This window comes from Octopus sinensis, unplaced genomic scaffold (assembly GCF_006345805.1).
Source record: "Octopus sinensis unplaced genomic scaffold, ASM634580v1 Contig18535, whole genome shotgun sequence".
Classification (NCBI taxonomy): Eukaryota; Metazoa; Mollusca; class Cephalopoda; order Octopoda; family Octopodidae; genus Octopus; species Octopus sinensis.
Window position 1 is genome coordinate 6,966 of NW_021835921.1, and position 8,122 is coordinate 15,087.

At 44.0% G+C, this 8,122-nt stretch overlaps 1 long non-coding RNA gene across 1 annotated transcript; it reads right to left on the reverse strand.

Moving 5' to 3' along the window:
• Nucleotides 1-838: 838 nt before the first annotated feature.
• LOC118761901 lies at nucleotides 839-7,730 on the reverse strand. The gene is made up of 2 exons (XR_004997725.1): nucleotides 7,650-7,730; nucleotides 839-970 (listed from the first exon to the last, which is right to left on the reverse strand). It is a non-coding gene; the product is annotated as an uncharacterized LOC118761901 (long non-coding RNA).
• Between the last annotated feature and the right edge of the window lie 392 nt (nucleotides 7,731-8,122).

Below are 8,122 nucleotides of genomic sequence, written 5' to 3' on the forward strand. Positions count from 1 at the left end.
GTCCCTCATTTAAGAAACAGATTGGGTTTATTTACATTTCTGAAGAAAAAAAGATACCCTCCCCCACCCCTAACCCTAAAACAGATTGAAATGCAATAGATCGATACTAGGGTCATAATTACGGTTGACAATTTCATATGACACCGCTAGAAAAAACTGCCGTTCAAACCGAAAAGATCCATTTGTCGTTTTTTTTCTTCAATTTCTGCAATTCCAACCAACCAATGACGTCTATTGAGGTGAAAACATTCTGTGCCGTATGAATATGTCTCTCGATTAAGAAACAGATTGGGTTTATTTACATTTGAGAAGAAAAAAAGATACTCTTCCCCCCACCCTTAACCCTAACCCTAAATAACCCTACCCCTAAAATTCTATAGTTTGTAAGATATTTGTCGTTTTTTTTTCTTCAATTTCTGCAATTTCAACCAATCAATGACGTCTATTGAGGTAAAAAAAACCCCATTCTGTGCCGTATGAATATGTCCCTCGTTTAAGAAACAGATTGGGTTTATTTACATTTGAGAAGGAAAAGAGATACCCTTCCCCCACTCCTAACCCTAACCCTAAATAACCCTACCCCCTAAAATTCTATAGTTTGTAAGATATTTGTTGTTGTTTTTTCTTCAATTTCTGCAATTTCAACCAATCACTGACGTCTATTGAGGTAAAAAAAACATTCTGTACCGTATGAATATGTCCCTCGTTTAAGAAACAGATTGGGTTTATTTACATTTGAGAAGGAAAAAAGATACCCTTCCCCCACCCCTAACCCTAACCCTAAATAACCCTACCCCTTAAAATTCTATAGTTTGTAAGATATTTGTTGTTGTTTTTTCTTCAATTTCTGCAATTTCAACCAATCACTGACGTCTATTGAGGTAAAAAAAACATTCTGTACCGTATGAATATGTCCCTCGTTTAAGAAACAGATTGGGTTTATTTACATTTGAGAAGGAAAAGAGATACCCTTCTGCCACTCCTAACTAACCCTAACCCTAAAACAGATTGAAATGCATGTTCTGCATAAGCTCACACTTCAGACCTTCCCGGACACTGAAGAATAGCGTGCAGGACGGTTTCCCTATCCCGCCCGCATCTTGGACAGTCGGCAGTGGTAGGTCGACCGTGTCGTGCGAGCTTTTCCCGAACGGGTAAGGCTCCTCGGAAACAGTGCCAGGCCAGGGATTTTTGGAAATTATCCAAACACCCGACCCGAATGTCCTTCGGAACAGACTGTCTAACTGGTTATCTCCGAGACCTGTGGAGGCGCAATGGCCCAGTGGTTAGGGCAGCGGAATCGCGGTCATAGGATCGCGGTTTCGATTCCCAGACCGGGCGTTGTGAGTGTTTATTGAGCGAAAACACCTAAAAGCTCAACGAGGCTCCGGCAAGGGATGGTGGTGATCCCTGCTGTACTCTTTCACCACAACTTTCTCTCACTCTTACTTCCTGTTTCTGTTGTACCTGTATTTCAAGGGGCTGGCCTTGTCACTCTCTGTGTCACGCTGAATATCCCCGAGAACTACGTTAAGGTTACATGTGTCTGTGGAGTGCTCAGCCACTTACACGTTTATTGAGCGAAAACACCTAAAAGCTCCACGAGGCTCCGGCAGGGGATGGTGGTGATCCCTGCTGTACTCTTTCACCACAACTTTCTCTCACTCTTACTTCCTGTTTCTGTTGCACCTGTATTTCAAAGGGCCGGCCTTGTCACTCTCTGTGTCACGCTGAATATCCCCGAGAACTACGTTAAGGGTACACGTGTCTGTGGAGTGCTCAGCCAGTTACACGTTTATTGAGCGAAAACACCTAAAAGCTCCACGAGGCTCCGGCAGGGATGGTGGTGATCCCTGCTGTACTCTTTCACCACAACTTTCTCTCACTCTTACTTCCTGTTTCTGTTGTACCTGTATTTCAAAGGGCCGGCCTTGTCACTCTCTGTGTCACGCTGAATATCCCCGAGAACTACGTTAAGGGTACACGTGTCTGTGGAGTGCTCAGCCGCTTACATCTTAATTTCACGAGCAGGCTGTTCCGTTGATTCGGATCAACCGGAACCCTCGTCGTCGTAACCGACGGAGTTTTTCCACCACTATTAATCTTTCATCTCCGCCGACATTTATGGCTTCCGCAATCTCTTCGAGGGTTGAGACTTCTGCTTGAATTATCGTCAAGCATTACCCCTTCCAATGTTCTTTTCCACAGAGGCCTGGAGAATAGTTATTTTTTCATCCAGGCCCATCGTTATAGCTGCCACTAAAACCTGTTGGGTACATGGTTTACGGAGTGCCGTAAAGCACTCCTACAGTTCTATCGCTCGGGTAATGCTAGCGGTGTTGGTACCACCACATTTTTCTATAGCAGGTTGGTAGAGGCTGGGAACGAAGCTACTCTAGAGGAGACCCTAGGTCTCGGAGATGGTGATGGAAGCACTCCGTCGGTTACGACGACGAGGGTTCCGGTTGATCCGAATCAACGGAACAGCCTGCTCGTGAAATTAACGTGTAAGTGGCTGAGCACTCCACAGACACGTGCACCCTTAACGTAGTTCTCGGGGATATTCAGCGTGACACAGAGAGTGACAAGGCCGGCCCCTTGAAATGGATGGAAGCACTCCGTCGGTTACGACGATGAGGGTTCCGGTTGATCCGAATCAACGGAACAACCTGCTCGTGAAATTAACGTGTAAGTGGCTGAGCACTCCACAGACACGTGTACCCTTAACGTAGTTCTCGGGGATATTCAGCGTGACACAGAGAGTGACAAGGCCGGCCCTTTGAAATACAGGTACAACAGAAACAGGAAGTAAGAGAAAGTTGTGGTGAAAGAGTACAGCAGGGATCACCACCAGCCCCTGTCGGAGCCTCGTGGAGCTTTTAAAAGATTAATAGTATTCATGGAAGGAAGAAAACTAAGATGCGTTAACTACGGGTTTGAAGGGTCGCGCGTACACGGCTTGTACAGGGAGTTCAATATGGCAGAGGGCTGCGGAGGTAATACTCTCTTACTCTTTTACTCTTTTACTTGTTTCTGTCATTTGACTGTGGCCATGCTGGAGCACCGCCTTTAGTCGAGCAAATCGACCCCGGGACATCTTATTCTTTGTAAGCCCAGTACTTATTCTATCGGTCTCTTTTTGCCGAACCGCTAAGTGACGGGGACGTAAACACACCAGCATCGGTTGTCAAGCAATGCTAGGGGGACAAACACAGACACACAAACATACACACACACACACACACACACATATATATATATATACATATATACGACAGGCTTCTTTCAATTTCCGTCAACCAAATCCACTCACAAGGCATTGGTCGGCCCGAGGCTATAGCAGAAGACACTTGCCCAAGGTGCCACTAAGTGGGACTGAACCCGGAACCATGTGGTTGGTAAGCAAGCTACTTACCACACAGCCACTCCTGCGCCTATATATATATATACATATATACGACAGGCTTCTTTCAGTTTCTGTCTACCAAATCCACTCACAAGGCATTGGTCGGCCCGGGGCTATAGCAGAAGACACTTGCCCAAGATGTCACGCAGTGGGACTGAACCCGGAACCATGTGGTTAGTTAGCAAGCTACTTACCACACAGCCACTCCTGCGCCTATATATATATATACATATATACGACAGGCTTCTTTCAGTTTCTGCCTACCAAATCCACTCACAAGGCATTGGTCGGCCCGGGGCCATAGCAGAAGACACTTGCCCAAGATGTCGCGCAGTGGGACTGAACCCGGAACCATGTGGTTGGTTATCAAGCTACTTACCACACAGCCACTCCTGCGCCTATATATATATTATATATATATATATATATATATATATATATATTATATATATATATATTATATATATATATATTTATATATATATATTATATATATATATATATATATTATATATATATATATATATATATATGTATATATATATATATAATATTATATATATATATATATATATAATATATACGACAGGCTTCTTTCAGTTTCCGTCTACCAAATCCACTCGCAAGGCATTGGTCTGTCCGAGGCTATAGTTGAAGACACTTGCCCAAGGTGCCACGCAGTGGGACTGAACCCAGAACCATGTGTTTGGTTAGCAAGCTACTTACCACACAGCCACTCCTGCGCCTATATACCGCACAAAATTTTGTCAAAGGTCACAGTAGCTAAAGAACTTCGGAAAAAAAAAAACCCGTAGTGCTAAGGATTTATTCTAGGTCGCTCGGCGCCATCGTTTAATTTAACAAGGAAATCATTGAGAAAGAGTTGGCAGACAACCTGCCAACTGTAAAATTCGTCGCTCGGGTGGGGTGAGTGGGGACCAAATTTGCAACGGTCTGGTTGCTGTTTGGCACCCTTGAGGAAACTGGTATATTTGCCAGCAAGCCCCCTTTTATATTGAGGGGAACGAGATTTTGTTCCTCCCCCACTTATTGTGGGAGGAAGATAAGAAGAGCCTGGGTGTGTGGGCTTCCCTCGGGCACGGAGGCGGGATGGATCGAGGATACCTATTTCTTTATTACCCACAAGGGGCTAAACGTAGAGGGGACAAACAAGGACAGACATTGGTATTAAGTCGATTACATCGACCCCAGTGCGTAACTGGTACTTAATTTATCGACCCCGAAAGGATGAAAGGTAAAGTCGGCTTCGGTAGAATTTGAACTCAGAATGTAACGGCAGACGAAATACCTATTTCTTTACTACCCACAAGGGGCTAAACATAGAGAGGACAAACAAGGACAGACATAGGTATTAAGTCGATTACATCGACCCCAGTGCGTAACTGGTACTTAATTTATCGACTCTGAAAGGATGAAAGGCAAAGTCGACCTCGGCGGAATTTGAACTCAGAACGTAACGGCAGACGAAATACGGCTACGCATTTCACCCGGCCCGCTAACCATTCTGCCATCTCGCCACCTTATGGATCGAGGATACCATCCAGCGAGGCCTGGGGGGTAGCGGGCCCAGGCTATTGAGTGTGGATATAGCTCTTGCGGTCGACTGGGAGGGGTCAAAGGCAACTTTGACCCTGTATCACAGGTACTCGGTGATACTTGAGGGACGCCCCACCAAGTGTCACCTGTGCCTGGAGACTGGCCATATCAGGAAGAACTGCCTCCAGGGCCGTGGTAAGGCCCTGGATCAGAAAAACGAAAAGGTGCCCGCCGCCCCCCATTGAAGGGGAGACGATAGAGGTCGTGGAGGAAGTTGCATCCACGAAAAGAAAAAGAAAGGTGAGCAACAATGGTTGCTCACCAAAGAATGTACAGGCGGCGCTGGCGGCGGAGCAGAATAGCGATCCCCCGCGTCTGCCAACGCTGCCCCCTGTTCCCGCAGCCTCTAAAAGAAAGAGGAAAAGGAAGAGCAGGGGACAGTCGGCGGATGTCCCTGTGCCGCCGGCACGAGAGACTCCGCCAGTGGGAATTGTGCCACTGACGGAGCAGACAGAGGCCCCCCTTCTCAATTTGAAGAAGAGCTTATCCTCTTTTACCATGGGGGGTTGGTGGCGTGGATGTGTTTTTGGAAGGCTTGTGCGACCAGGAACGTAGGTTCTCGACATGCACATTCAGTCAAAGGTGGCCCCAGCAGAAAGCTACTGGGTCATAGAGTAAAGTTGATGAAGGTCATGGGGACCTTCTCAATAGATAGTTATACCTACCTCGTCATGGACCCTCGCCCAACGATACAGGCTTGTCAGATGTCGCCGGGGTATTTGTGTGGGTTTTCGGACGAGGATTAATTTTTGTAATTAGTTTTTGTAATTGAATAGTATTGACGTATTTTGATACATTGTAAATTATTGTATATTTTTACTTTTATAATATTGTGTAAAATGAGACTGATTTCGAGGAGTGTTCGGTTGGCGGGCGTTGAATACCCCTCCCATTTTTTACATTCATACATACCTATTTCTTTACTACCCACAAGGGGCTACACACAGAGGGGACAAAGAAGGACAGACAAACGGATTAAGTCGATTACATCGACCCCAGTGCGTAACTGGTACTTATTTAATCGACCCCGAAAGGATGAAAGGTAAAGTCGATCTCGGCGGAATTTGAACTCAGACTGTTAAGACAGACGAAATACCTATTTCTTTACTACCCACAAGGGGCTAAACACAGAGGGGAAAACAAGGACAGACAAACGGATTAAGTCGATTAAATCGACCCCAGCGCGTAACTGGTACTTATTTAATCAACCCCGAAAGGATGAAAAGCAAAGTCGACATCGGCGGAATTTGAACTCAGAACCTAACGACAGACGAAATACCGCTAAGCATTTCGCCCAACGTGCTAACGTTTCTGCCAGCTCGCTGCCTTAAACCGAATACCCTAACCATTAAGCCACGCGTCTTCACTACATTACACTAAAACGGTCTAATAGTGTTTGATGGACGTATTCAAATGTATTTTGGAAGTGTTTAGGGAAATGGAGTGGCTGTGTGGTAAGTAGCTTGCTAACCAACCACATGGTTCCGGGTTCAGTACCACTGCGTGGCATCTTGGGCAAGTGTCTTCTGCTATAGCCTGGGCCGACCAATGCCTTGTGAGTGGATTTGGTAGACGGAAACTGAAAGAAGCCTGTCGTATATATGTATATATATTATATATATATATATATATAAATGTATGTATGTGTTTGTGTGTCTGTCCCCCTAGCATTGCTTGACAACCAATGCTGGTGTGTTTACGTCCCCGTCACTTAGCGGTTCGGCAAAAGAGACCAATAGAATAAGTACTGGGCTTACAAAGAATAAGTCCTGGGGTCGATTTGCTCGACTAAAGGCGGTGCTCCAGCATGGCCACAGTCAAATGACTGAAACAAGTAAAAAAAATATATATATATATTGTATGGGATGTGTTTATGCATTAATTTACAGGGGAGTTTTGTGAAGTGAGGAGTATTCAACGAGAGTGTTTCTTTTTAAATGTGTTCCCTAATAAGGGCTTTCGGTACTACTTAAGAATAGGGGTCCCGGTGCGCGCACTCGCGTACCTAGCTAGTCATAACTAGTCGATCCTACAGCGACTACCTAGCAAAGTAAATAAAACACAAAAATAATTTTTATTACACAAAGTAAATAATTTTTTTAAAGCAAAGTAAATAAAACACAAAAACACAGTAAGGATCGACTAGTCACGACTAGCTAGCGCGGATGCGCGAGTACGCGTGCGCGCACCGGGACCACTCTTCTTAAGTAGTACCGGGCTTTCAAATACAAAATATATTTTCACGAAGATATGGATCTTGGCGAGGTGTGGGATTCAGCATTGTATGAGCTGTGTTTAAAAAAATATATCCTCTCTCATATCTTTCTATTGTAAAATAGATGGGATCTTTTCGGTTTGAACGGCAGTTTTTCAAAATAATTTCCACGTAACTAAACACTTTCAAACTTCGTATACTGGTAGAATGTGTTTATAAAACATCTTTTTCTCTTGGCTTTATTGAGAAAATTCTACGGTTTGTAAGATATTTGTTTTCTTCTTCAATTTCTGCAATTTCAACCAATCAATGACGTCTGTTGAGGTAAAAAACATTCTGTGCCGTATGAATATGTTCCTCGTTTAAGAAACAGAGTGGGTTTATTTACATTTTTGAAGAAAAAAAGATAACCTTGCCCCCACCCCTAACCCTAAAACAGATTGAAATGCAATAGATCGATACTAGGGTCATAATTATGGTTGACAATTTCATATGACACCGCTAGAAAAAACTACCGGTCAAACCGAAAAGATCCATTTGCCTTTTTTTTTTTCTTCAATTTCTGCAATTTCAACCAATCAATGACGTCTATTGAGGTAAAAAAACATTGTGCCATATGAATATGTCCCTCGTTTAAGAAACAGAGTGGGTTTATTTACATTTGTGAAGAAAAAAAAGATACCCTTCCCCCCACCCCTAAAACAGATTGAAATGCAATAGATCGATACTAAGGTCATAATTATGGGTGACAATTTCATATGACACCGCGAGAAAAAATTGCCGCTCAAACCGAAAAGAACCAATAGATGTATTTGGTAAATTTTCAGAGTAACACCCGCATGATTTTCACTAAGGAAAAAAACTCGAATTTTTTGCGTGGATTT